Source organism: Mirounga leonina, unplaced genomic scaffold, assembly GCF_011800145.1.
Source record: "Mirounga leonina isolate KUSES-001 unplaced genomic scaffold, KU_Mleo_1.0 Mir_174, whole genome shotgun sequence".
In the NCBI taxonomy this organism is placed as follows: Eukaryota; Metazoa; Chordata; class Mammalia; order Carnivora; family Phocidae; genus Mirounga; species Mirounga leonina.
In genome coordinates, this window is record NW_023270451.1 from 3,938,238 (window position 1) to 3,952,259 (window position 14,022).

A 14,022-nucleotide genomic window follows, 5' to 3' on the forward strand; every position below is an offset into this window, starting at 1 on the left:
TTTAGCAATCAATATGTAGCAGTCACACAAGAAGAGTTGCTCTTCTTTCATGGAAAAGCTCTCTAGACTTCATTTAAAGTGAATCTTCCAATAGTTTTTGAAACTAAAGTAGTAACAGTTTTCAACTTGCCATGTTTTTACAGTTTGTTCCATCAAATTAAAGTCATCCTCTAAAAATAATTAAGCAGAGTGAGAAAAAGGAAAAGCTGCCCTACCTTTTTTCTGCACCCCTGACCATATTAGTTACTTCATGAAAGCCATATTTATTAACCCACATAAAGCTATAAAATTTCTAATTAACAAAAGGCAAACAATACAAAACTGAAAGTTTGTTCTATTCAAATGGTACATTATTGTGTATTTCTTTAAAATGCTGAAGACATGGACCTAACAACAGTAACAATTACAACTTAAAAAAAAAAAATCTCATCCTTATTGGTAGAATCTACTTGGTAGAAGTTTTCCTCAGCTCAGCTTATCTTTACATTAGACTCATAAGAAGTCTTACATTTCAGGTGTATGTTGTTAAATATTTAGTAGTGCCATTTTTTTTTGTTTTGTTTTAACCAGAGGCAAAAACTAGAAAGCAGAAATCAAATTGTTATGTATTCTTTTAGGTAACTGAGTAGTATTTCCAACCTAAAAGAATCTACTTGAGTATGTATTCAATAGTGTGCTCCATTTTTATAAAATATACAATCCTCAATAAACACTACATTTGAACTATTTTTAAATAGCAGTGAAGAGCTTGCCATGAGCCTATTTCAGACAATAGCTTGTGTCTGATTACTGCCTGTCTCTCAAACCCTGCACAGTACCTGGAGCGAAACAGGCACTCTCTAAGGGATAGGTGAATGAATTAGCGCACCTAAGATGAAACTGCAGCCCTGGCCTCATTAGCCAAATGAGCTGTCAACCTCTACAATTAAGTGCTATAACAGCAACTACATGACACCTTCTCCACAACTGCATCACTCTAAAAACAGACACTCATCCCCAGGACAGACACATCATCGCATCTGAAACAGAACCACAAACTGAATTTGATTCAACAGGGAAGATCTCAGTAATTAATTGACAAAAGATCAGAAGGCAACAGGTCCTATCTATTGAGACCATAAAATGGCAAATATTTCACTATATTCATTAATACCAAAAACTCTAGAGCCAGAAAACTCACACTGTTTAAAAATGTAGTGGAGGGGCGCCTGGGTGGCTCAGTTGGTTAAGCGACTGCCTTCGGCTCAGGTCATGATCCTGGAGTCCCAGGATCGAGTCCCGCTTCGGGCTCCCTGCTTGGCAGGGAGTCTGCTTCTCCCTCTGACCCTCCCCCCTCTCATGTACTCGCTCTCTCTCTCATTCTCTCTCAAATAAATAAATAAAATCTTTAAAAAAAAATTAAAAAAATAAAAATGTAGTTGATACTTAAAATCATAAATTCATTAGGGGCAAATCGTGTCTTTAAAAATAAGAAGAAAGGGAAAGTCAATGTAGTAAGCAGAAAAGGTGTGAGCTTATAAACAGGCACAACTAGAGGAAATTCAACAATTCAACACAATCCAAACAATTACCACAAAGCTTTCCCATCTTATATGCAAATCAAGAAACTGGTTTTCCAACTGTCAAGTAAAATATATACAAAATACATTGAGAATAAATGGCAGCCATTAAAGAAATAATATAAAAGGAAATACCATGAGATGTCTGGTAAATCTGAGGTCCAAGAAAGAATAAATGTCTTCACAAAACCTGCTATCCAGAATAGACCTAGAAACCAAGTGAACACAGGAGTATTGAGCTGTTTTTAAATGGCATAGAATTATAGGTACTTCTGTCTAATATGGCACCTAAAACCAAAGGGACTCACACAAAGAAGCTAATTCTTAAAAAAATAAATTTATTCTTTACTTCTTTATACAAATGAATGTAAACACAGTAAAGGCAACAATTAAAGCTAAATACCAAATCAAACTGAAGAGAAACTGGGAAAATACAATATTAAATACAGATTTAGCCAAGCAAAGGCAACAATACCAAAACCAAAACAAAACCCTAAAGTAGGAAAAACAAGATAAAAAAACTAGGAAAAGCAATTATAAAACAATCAGACAAACTAGAAGGCTGAGGCTGCTTTTTAAGACCATGTTCAGAAAACAAAAAAATACCACTGAAAAGATGAATATTGTACCCAAAAAGCAGAAGGATGAAAATATGAGGAAATTTTTTTTCTAAAATTTTAAATAAAAGTGCCCAATCTAACAATCTCTTCGAAGAGTCATGTATTATTATCTTTCTGTCCTTCCTAAGGACTTTATGCAGAGCTCAAAAAATACTAAAATTAAATCAGTGTTTATGTTTTGGAATTGTATCACTAATAAGCTGGTGAATTTTTGACTAAATTACTATTGAAAATGAAATAAATTGTGAGGGACCACATACATAAGATTTCCTTATAAATTAAAATTAAACTGCCCTCACTATGAATTTAAGATTTTTTTTCTCTGTAGCAGTTAACTAATACATAATAATAATAAAAAATACTGGTTGATCAAGATCTATTACCAAGTTATTACCTATGAAACTTTGGACAAGTCATTTCACTACTCTGGGCTTGAACTATAAATGGAGGTAGGTTAGGTTGATGATCTTACAGTTTAAGCCGTATAATCACAAGTATATTAACAGATTACTCCCGATTATCGAAACAGTATGATTCCAAAAAAGCAACAAAAAATAACTTTGACAACAGAAAATCCATTTCTCCAACTGGGTTAATATTACCATCAGACAGTGCTCTACAAGCACTTACCTGATACTCAAATCTCACCGAAAGTTCTAATAGCAATAACAAATAATGAGGCTCACAAGCCTATGATAATGCCTATGTGAGGATGTAATGCAGCCTCACAAGCCTATGATGTAGGTACATTTATTATCTCCATTTTACAGGCAAGGTAGAGATTAAACTTGTCTAAAGTTCTATACTAATAAGTAGCAGAATCAAGATTGGAATGCTAGCAGTCCGATTCCAGAACCTACACATTAGTTTGCCTGAAATTAAAATTTGCTAGATGACTGGTGTTTACAGTTAAGAGGAAAAAATTGACAAATGCTTCTCTCAGAAAGAGGAGAAATTAAATAAATACATAAGTGTCGCACTCCAGGACATCTGGACTGCATTTATTCTAGCACACTGAAAGAACAGTAATGAAACCCACCCTGCTCCTCCCCCAAACCTGATCTATTTAATGATGCGTTCCACAACAATGCATTAAAACACTACAGAAGTGGAGACGCATGGGCTCAAAGTCTAAAATTCAGATTTAAAATATTTCGGGGATGGTGCAAAGGACATCATCAAAGGATATTCAAATTCTCTATTTGCAGGAACAAACACGTGCTTCAAATCCGAGATTACTAATTTGTTCAAGTATAATTCAATTTCTTATACAAAACTATTTGTTAAGCAAAGACCACCTATCTAACCAGTTAAATTTTAACTTGAATCCCCTTTAACACCCACTTGGGGGTGCCTGGGTGGCTCAGTTGGTTAAGCGTCTGCCTTCGGCTCAGGTCATGATCCCGGGGTCCTGGGATCGAGCCCCACATCGGGCTCCCTGCTCAGCGGGAAGCCTGCTTCTCCCTCTCCCACTCCCCCTGCTTGTGTTTCCTCTCTCACTGTGTCTCTCTCTGTCAAATAAATAAAATCTAAAAAAAAAACAAAACACACACCCACTTGGTTCCTAGAAACAATTTCACCAACCTACATTATAATACTTTTGTAGCAAATAAAATCTGTATTCTTGTGTCAGGGTTAATGTTGGTGGGCCTACTTGAAAAATGGAAACCTATATATAAAATTCAATGTTCAGAGAGTGTATTTTCTGGTTCTGTAAAAGTCTCACAATGTTTCATTGTATCATATTGAGTACAATTCCGTCACTACTAAACTCAATGTCAAAGTAGCAATGCTTCAGCTTTCACATTCTGCCACTTACTAATAATAGTTACTTACTCTCTTGAAGCCTTAGCTCCTCATCTGTAAATAGGAATAATCATAGAACACATTTCTGAATTGTTTCAAAGACGGTGTGTGGCACTCAGTTATGGTGTGTGGCACTCAGTGGATCAGATAAAATTTCTGGGAATTAAATATTTAGTAAAAGTCCTTAAGAATGAGTACTAGAGAACAATTCTCAACTATTATATTTGTAAAAGTCAAGTAAACTACTAAGAATTTCTGACCAGGGTGCCTGGCTGGCTCAGTAAGAAGAGCATGTGATCCTTGATCTCAGGATCGTGGGTTTGAGCCCCACGTTGGGTGTAAGAGATTACTAACAAAATAAACTTTAAAAAAAGGTATTAAAGTCCTAAGAAGAACAACCTTTAAAAAAAAAAATACATGAGGACAAAGAGTGAGCCATAATGTAAATTACACACTTCGGTTGATAATGATGTTTCAATGCTGGTTCATCGAATGTAACAAATATACCATAATAATGAAGAACACTGACGATGAGGAAGGTTGTACTTGGGGTCGGGAGGAGGCATGTGGGAAATCTATACTTTCCTCTCAGTTTTGAAGTGAACCTAAACTTGCTCTAAAAGATGAAGTACATTAATTTTTAAAAATACATGTATGAATACAATATAGTGAACTATCTGTCTGGCATTATATAATGGGGGACCATTCTTTCTTCTAGGGTTTTTGGAAAACTTCTAAATACCAGTTCTGCAACCAGCTGAAGTATGGGTACCCTCCTCCGTCCCCACCCCAAAACACCTACAAGTTAAAATAATTTCCATACTATCAGTTTTTTTAATGCACCACGCTACTATTTTTGAGTAGTATTTGTCATCTCCCAAAGTGCTGGAGATCACTAAGCCAGAGTTGTAAAATGTGGCCTTTTAAAGTAGCAATTCAGGGGCACCTGGGTGGTCAGTCAGTTAAGTGTCTGCCTTTGGCTCAGGTCATGAGCCCAGGGTCCTTGGATTGAGCCCCGCATCAGGCTCCTTGCTCAGCAGGGAGTCTACTTCTCCCTCTCCCTGCTCATGCTCTCTTTCAAATACATAAATAAAATCTTAAAATAAAATAAAATAGCAATTCAGAGAGAGTTGATAGAGTTGATAGGTTAGACTGGAGTCCCTGAGTATAAACATACAATTTGTTTCCTATACACACAAAACTGCTCTTAGAATGAGTTTAGGCTTGGGCGCCTGGGTGGCTCAGTTGGTTAAGCGACTGCCTTCGGCTCAGGTCATGATCCTGGAGTCCCTGGATCGAGTCCCGCATCGGGCTCCCTGCTCAGCAGGGAGTCTGCTTCTCCCTCTGACCCTCCCCTCTCTCATGTGCTCTCTCTCATTCTCTCTCTCTCAAATAAATAAATAAAATCTTAAAAAAAAAAAAAAAGAATGAGTTTAGGCTTTACTCATACCTGAGAATATAACGAACAAAAGCTATTTCCTGCTAAAACAGTTATCTACTGCCACTTTCTACTTGCCATATGGCCCACAAATACATTCCTTAGAATTTACTGCTCACATGGGGCGCCTGGGTGGCTCAGTCGGTTAAGCGACTGCCTTCGGCTCAGGTCATGATCCTGGAGTCCCGGGATCGAGTCCCGCATCGGACTCCCTGCTCAGCGAGGAGCCTGCTTCTCCCTCTGACCCTCCCCCCTCTCATGCTCTCTGTCTCCCATTCTCTCTCTCAGATAAATAAATAAAAAATCTTAAAAAAAAAAAAAAGAATTTACTGCTCACAGTACAAGCACAGAAGAAAAAAAATCTTCAAACTTAAGAATAATCACATCTTCCCAAATTCCTTAAAAGCTTACTTTTACGTACAAAAGCAGTAATACCATATACCTCAATGTAAAGCATCACATATGTGAAGCATCATACCTGTAATGCATAATACCACATACTTCATGGATACAACTTCCTTCTGTTAAAAAAAAAAAAAAAAGCTATCTACATTAGTAATTTTTAAACTGTGCTCCCAGTAGTCCTCATGGAGTTGGTGATTGAGATATTAGGAGAAAACAGAATCAGGGAAGTTAACAAAAGAAAATGAGAAACATGTTCTGCAGATTTAAAAGGAAATGTCTGAGGCTGCATGTCCTATGTGATACCTATCAAATGGGAAAATGACATTAAATGGAACACTACTCAGCAATATAAAGGAACTACTGATACATGCAACAACTTGGATGAATATCAAAGAAATTATGTTGAGTGAAATAAAAAAGCCAATCCCAAAAAGATCACATACCCTATAATTCCATTTATGTAAGTCTTGAATGACAAATTACAGAAACAGAGAACAGATCAGTGTGGTTTTAAGAGGGTAACACCAGGGATTCTTGTAGAGATGGAACTGTTCTATATCTTAACTGTGGTAGTGGATACAGGAACCTACATATGTGATAAAAATGCACAGACCTAAACACAGACACACACGCCCATGCACACACACATAAAATTGGGGAAATCTGAACAAAGTGGATAGACTGTATCAATGTCAATATTCTGGTTGTGACACTGTACAATTTTACAAGATGTTACCATTGAGGGAAACTGGGTAAAGGAAAAACAGTTTCTATTTTTTAAAAAAGATTTTATTTATGTAAGAGAGAGAGGGAAAGAGTGAATGAGCACAAGTGGTGTGGGGGGGGGACAAAGGGAGAAGCAGACTCCCCACTGAGCAGGGAGCTGATGCAGGGCTTGATCTGGGACTCTGGGATCATGACCTGAGCCGAAGGCAGACACTTAACTGACTGAACCACCCAGGCTCCCCTCTCTGTAGGATTTCTTACAAATGCATGTAAATCTACATTATTTCAAAATTTAAAATTTAATTTCATAAAATGACATTAAAATTATGGCCTTCAAACCTTTGGGTATTGAAACTTTTTTTACAAATGAAATTTTACAGTGAAATCTAAGCATAATTTTGATTCCAGGATGAAAAATAGCTTGAATCTCCTATGCTTTCCCCAAAGACTGCTAATGTCAACTTGAAGTACTATGTTAAGGAGGCCACAACCAGATACAATGAGACAAGGCCTCAAGTGATCAGTAATATCTGTGAATAGGTACAGGAGGCATTTGCACCTCATATTTGCTGTCTGTGGTTAAAGAGGAGAGCAGGGGAATGTTCCTGCCTATACATCCTTCCACCTACCAGTTAAGTTCCACGAAAAGCCTATGGCTTCCTGGAGAATAGTTCAAAAATCACTGGCTAAAAGAAAATACTTATTTCACTGGTAAACTCTACCTGCCCAAAGCAGGGAAAAAAAAGCTTCCAAAAGTAGTGCTGGAGTCTACTGTAATAAAAAATCAAACAAAACAACAAAAAACCTGCATTTATCTTTTAGTCAACCTATACAGACTGGTAGGCTGGTTCATTCTTGCTTTTTCAGCCTTTAAATAGTATCCCACCAGGTAAGGGCACAATTCTTGACTGGAAACAAAATTGGCAATAATTTTATTCTCTCATTCTTCATTCTAGTCTCAAGATTAACTAAGTATTCCTTCAATCACTATTTTGAATCATTTCTTTCAGACTAAAGATCTTGAGTGCTCTCTTATTTCCCTATCTAAAAACAGTATGTATCAAATCTAATTAATAGGATTTAAACAAATCTTCCAGATTCTACTGTCTACATTTTATTATCTCACACCTGGGCTGCCAGAGTAATTTTCTAAGTGGTCTCTTTTCCTATTCTAACTTGACCTTTAAACCAGTGGTTCTCAAACATAAATCCACAAACTGCTACTTTTCATATAACTGGGGTCGGAAGTTGAAAATGATGGGATTCCTAGGCCTCATTCCCACAGATTCTGATTTAGTAGGTCTGGGATGTGGCCTGGATGTCTTATTTTTTAAAAAGGCATTTGCTCCGATCCTTTATTTTATAACAATTGCTTAGACACTGAACAGATATACTTCGAAACCCACTAGTATCCTAATTTTGCCCTCTTCAAAAAAGCATAGCTCACAATAATTACAGTTAAGTTCCTAATCTTGACATTATCAGGTTACCCTGTTCCACACTAATATTCCAATACATAAATTCTGATTATACCAGTCTTTTTGCTATTGTTGGCATTATCTTTGCTCATTCCCTTCAAATTTTCTAAAGTAATATTCCTTTATATTTGTCCATCCCACCCAACAAAAATCTTATTAAACTTTCAAGGATCATGTAAGTACTTACTACACTTCCTTGGAAGCATTCTCAATTTCCTTAGACTTTTCTGCCACAAAACTAGCTTTGAGGTCTCTAGCAGATCAACCTCCTGAGGGCTGTTTCTTCATCTATAAACAAAAATTTAATCAAGCTACCTCAAAAAACTATTCCAGCTATAAAACCTGTTCCACCCTAATCTCTTCCTTTAATTTCCCAAAGAATATATTTTTTTAAACCACTAGATTACATTTTGACCCATTATTCTGAAATAGCTATTAGATGCTTAGCTCTCTAAACTGGATCATCTACTTTACCCTATACCAAGAACTGAAATATTTACATTTTAGCTATCAAAGCCTAAAACATGGTGGTGAAGATACCACCTAAATTATTCTTGATTAAATCATATTTTTCCTCACCCTAACACCTTTAATCCCTTCCTCCCCCTTTTAGATGAACAGGAACGTATCTCAAAACAAAACAAAGTACCTGCCTCAAAAGAACATTATTGATTTCCTTCTGGAACTTTGTTTTTTTATTATTTTTTCTTTCTCTTATTACTTTTAAAATGTGGAATCTCTCAAGGCTCAATCCTCCCCATTATTAGTCTCCATCCATCTTGGATTTCACCATTCATTCCTGTTTGATTTCCTAATCCTAGCCATCTACAGGGTATGTATCTATTCAAATAGCTGCCATTACTGCAAAAATCAAACATTCAAACTGAATCTCTTCCACACACTTTCCATTCCATTTCTTGTTTGTACCCCATTCTTCCAGTTCTTTTTAATCCTTCTTTTTTCTAGTCTATTTGCTCACCTAGCCTTTTGTGCTTCCCCAATGTTCCAGATTCATTTTTCCTCAGTTTCCATGGCTCCCACCATCATCTTCATTGTCTGAATAATTTCCAATAATCAACAACCCTTCCAGCTTGTCACCATCGAGTTCTGAATATGTGGTCTCCAAACAATGGAAGAAATCTTGCGTGTTTTTAAGCACTTCTCCCCAGATTATAGGGCAACTATTCTATTAATTTAAAATGTAATAAAATAAACTCAAATTTATCCATTTAACATATTTATGTTAACATGTCTATGTGCTTGGGAATGAGCAATGAAAATTAAGTTGTCTTTAAGGCCCTTTTAATGAACTAGGGCAATATAATATAATCAAAGGTATCTTAGAGTAGTTTTAAGTAATTGCCTTTGATAATGATTTGTGTATTCTCATAACTTAGCCAAAAATTAGTCATTTATAAGGATCAATAGAGAGCTAGGATTTTTTCAAATGATCTGAATTCAAATTCTTGATCAGCCACTTTTTTTTGAGAGAGAGAGAGAACGAGTGAGCATGTGGGGGGTAGGGGGGAGGAATCTTAAGCAGGCTCCACACCAGCGCACAGCCTGATGAGGGGCTCGATCTCATGACCCTGAGATCATGATATGAGCCGAAATCAAGAGTCAGATGCTTAACTGACTGAACCACCCAGGCACCCCTTGATCAGTCACTCTTTTCACTATGTGACCCTGAGTCTCTCTAGGCCTCTCATGAAAAATGGATAAAATATCTACCCTGTAGAGTTGGTATGAATGTTAGGGCCTTCCCTCTTAGAATTAAAAGCATGAAGTTCCCATTATTCAATCCAATAATAATTTAATCAATCCCAGTCACAAAACTGTTGACCACTGAAGCCACTTAGTGAAAAACAGAGGCTCTATTATTGTAAATATCTATAAAGATCTTAAAATGCCACGTTTAAAATATTTACTATAGAAATCTTAAGTCTAAAAAAGAGTAATTTCTAAGTATTAACAAACTACAAAATCAGCAAGAGACTAGCAAAATGAATAAGAAAAAATACTTTCCAAGTTTAAACCATTTATTTCTACAGCATTTTCCCCAGTCCTTTTTTTTTTTTTTTTTAAGATTTTATTTATTTATTCATGAGAGACAGAGAGAGAGAGAGAGGCAGAGGGAGAAGCAGGCTCCCAAGGAGCAGGGAGCCCGATGTGGGACCCGATCCCAGGACCCTGGGATCATGACCTGAGCCGAAGGCAGACGTTTAACCATCTGAGCCACCCAGGCACCCTCCCCAGTCCTTTTAATCCCAAGACTTAGAGTATTCAACAATCAACTTCTTCCTCTGCATACATTAATATAAATAGAAAAACAAAATAAAAAACCCGGAAATGAAAGGAGCAGTGCATAAGAACTAGAGAGCTGAAGCTTAGGGAAAAAATGTCTATGCATCTCACTCTCAAGAATGAATTATGGAATTAGTAGATCTAAGCCTCCATTAAGAAAATTACTCAGATATGCAAACTTTATTAATAAACTTATTATAATATGTCTTGTTCAAGCTTTTAGAGTAGCCAGTCTTGAAAAGGCATATAATCACAGAGAAACTGTACAATAAAAGGAAAAATAAAATGTCAAGAATGAAGTTGGTAGATACAAGTGCTATTATTGACCAGTGTATTTGATATGAGACAGGCTACATCCACTTTCACTTTCCAACTTAATTTTAAAGACCTATCTTTACAAATAGAAAACATTATGTATATACACAGATAAAAAATAATCAACATGTACTGAGCTGATTGGCCACCCTTATAACAGTCATTTATACATAAAAAAAGTGCTGTGCGAAGTTGGGGACTTAACTACAAGTACTTTTCTCCAAATCCTTAATGAACCATTTACTTCAGGATATAAGAGGCGTAAAATTTAAACTCCCTGTAAGTGAGAGTCTAGGCTATACCAGCAGAGAGAGGCTACCTTTAAATCTCCACTATCATTCTGGATTAAATTTAAATAAGATATTCTCAACGTAATTACACAATAAAAGAATTTTTGTCTTCTGGCACAATACCAAGACCATAAGATCTGCCAGTTTTTACTTAAAATTTAAAAATCAAAAAGTTATTACATTAGTGTATAATTAATAGGTTTTGCTAACATACAGCAACCATGTTACAATATATCAAACAATTACAGGCTAAAATCTGCAACCACACAAACTGATCCCAGGGTTATTAGCCAACACAATCATCAGTTACTTCCCTTAAGAAATATGTGCAAGATCAGCAAGCCAAAATTAGTAGCTACTATACTGCCTTCAATTAGAGGGCGTTCAACTATTTGCCACCAAATGAATCTAGTTTACAATATTAATAGTTAGAAGAGTCCTAAAGAAAAGTAGAATTTAAATCTCACAAGATAATAAAGGTTACTGGATCTTGATACATCAGCGCATCTATTCAATTCCACAGACATCTGAAATCTGTCATTTCATCTAGACAGAATCCTATAAATCCCAGTGGACAAATCACAATCAGATTCTGAAACAGCATTTTAATTCTTTTTGTGTGTATGTGTTTGTGGTGCATATGTGTTGTCTAGCAATGGGCTTCACTGAGGGTAAGTGAAGTTGAGGGGTGTATTAGTTTCCTAAGGATGCTGCAACACATGACCACAAACAATTCTAGAGACCAAAGTCTGAAATCAAGATGTCGGCATGAAAAAGCATTTTAAGATTTCCAAGGTATTTAAAAAAAAAAAAAAAAATCTGGATTTATACATTTAAACAACAGGAACTCAAAATCCGTGAGTTCATCAAAGTCAGTTAACATGGAGATTCATTTAAAAATTATATATATCTTAAAAATAGTTATTTTTCATTTAAAATATCATTCACCAATATTTTAGTGTCAAGCTAAAATGTTCTCTTTGAACATGGCTCCCTTACTTGGAATTTTGGGTTCTCATTCTTGTATCAACCCAATCTATGATGCATTATCTATAGTTTTTGGTTTTATTTTTTTTTTAAAGATTTAATTTATTTATTTGAGAGAGCGAGAATGAGAGAGAGTACATGAGAGTGGGGAGGGTCAGAGGGAGAAGCAGGCTCCTCGCTGAGCAGGGAGCCCGATGTGGGACTCGATCCCAGGACTCCAGGATCATGACCTGAGCAGAAGGCAGTTGCTTAACCAACTGAGCCACCCAGGCGCCCCTAGTTTTTGGTTTTAGATTACTTCAAGATAAGAAATTACTTAGACACCTGTGAGCAATGTGAATGTAGACTTCATTCTAGATTTGGATTTGTATTATTTTCCCCCTTTTCTTTTAGTTACCTTGCCCATAACTAATTTAACAACTTTCTTTAGCAATTAATGTGTTTTTAACAAGTTTTCCAAAGTAGTTAACTTAGTTTTCATTTAAACAATTCTCTCTTTACACTCATTTATCATTGGTTTATGTTATATCTAATAATATAAACACAAGTGCAATGGGATTAGTGGATTTGGGAACAAACAGGACTCTTTACAAACATTCAACTCAACTAGAGAAAGCAGCACAGAGCAGTTTACATCATTCAACTTACAACTGGCATTGATATTTTTTTAAGATTTATTTATTTTAGAGAGAGAGAGCACCAGTTGAGAGGGGCAGAGGGAGAGGGAGACAATCTCAAGCAGACTCCACACTGAGCGGAGCCCAACGTGGGGCTTGATCCCAGGACCCTGAGATCACAACCTGAGCCGAAACCAAGAGCGGACACCTAACCCACTGTGCCACCCAGGCATCCTGGGCATTAATATTTTTTAAGTGAAGGTTAAGGAATCTTCTACAATATCTAGATAAAAGGCTTTGGGAAAAATACTATATTAAAAAAAATGTATACACACACACACTATAAACAGTGCTCACCACAGCACATGAGAGACAATAGGGATAGAGTCAGAAACTCACTCTTTTTCCAGGAACAGCTACAACACACACATCTGGAGAACTTACTAAGAATTGTACACATATTAACTCACCGAATTCTCAAAATGACTCTGTAAGATAGGCTCTATTATTATCTCAATTTTGCAGATCAAGAAACTAAGGCACTAAAAGATAAGTAACATGCCCAAAATCACAAGGCAATACAACCTGGTTTGATTATAGTTCTAGTTTCTACTTTTAAGTCCTGTGCAATACTGCCTCTAAAGAAGTATTGTTTGAGCTCTCTTGATAAGCATATATCACTTTCATCATCTTAAGAATTGGAGGGGATAATCATGTCCCAGTATGTCACTCCCCAAAGCAAATTTTTCAGCAGCTCTGCCATAAAGTCCATAATCTTCCATCATGGCATTCAAGGCTCACCACAACTTGATCACAATTTGTACTGCTAGAATTCCAATCCAAGACTCTTATCCAAATAACATGTGGGTTCTGGAAACCAACAGATCATCTTGAATTGGGATGTACAGAAACACAAAACAGAGAGACTCTGTCACATGACACTGCACAAAGACTAGTATTCCTTCATTCAGAGAATCTAAAAATAGTGGCCTGGCTTCTCAAGAGGGCAGTTCAGCATGGTTTCTTGGAAAAGTTTAAGTATCAAGAATTGTGACCTAAATTTTAATCCTTGATCAACCACTAACTATATGACCTAAAGAAAATTATTTAACCTCCCTGCTTTCTGTTCTACTTGTAAAATAAAACGGAAGAGCTAGAACAGTGTAAAAACCAGCTGAGACTAGTAACTAAAATGCAAATTCAAGACTCCACTAGATGTGATTAAGTAGGTCTGGAACGGGGCTCAAGAATGTTTTAGTAAGCACCACATAAATAATACACGTGGTCCCTGGGACCACAATGAAAAATATTTAAATAGAAGATCTCACAAGTCAATTCTAACTTTAGTTTCTTAACTTCAGTCAATAGGATGCTGCTTTACATAACCAGGATGGGGGTTGTGGCCTAAAAGAAAATCCTCAGTTCATGATGGAATTTGTTTTTGCACCTCTCACCCTGTACTTTAAGACAATGGAAT

The 14,022-nt window shown here is 36.3% G+C and overlaps 1 protein-coding gene across 3 annotated transcripts in view; it reads right to left on the minus strand.

Moving 5' to 3' along the window:
- The window catches only part of KMT2E (lysine methyltransferase 2E (inactive)), a 91,964-nt gene that overhangs the window by 68,203 nt on the left and 9,739 nt on the right, over positions 1-14,022 (minus strand). For 2 of the 3 annotated variants that reach the window (XM_035020389.1, XM_035020392.1), the window contains exon 2: positions 1,695-1,767. The exons of the other annotated variant lie outside the window; for it this stretch is intronic. The gene's annotated coding sequence lies outside the window, so the exon portion shown is untranslated. The remainder of the gene's footprint in view (positions 1-1,694; positions 1,768-14,022) is intronic. 3 annotated transcript variants of the gene reach the window in all.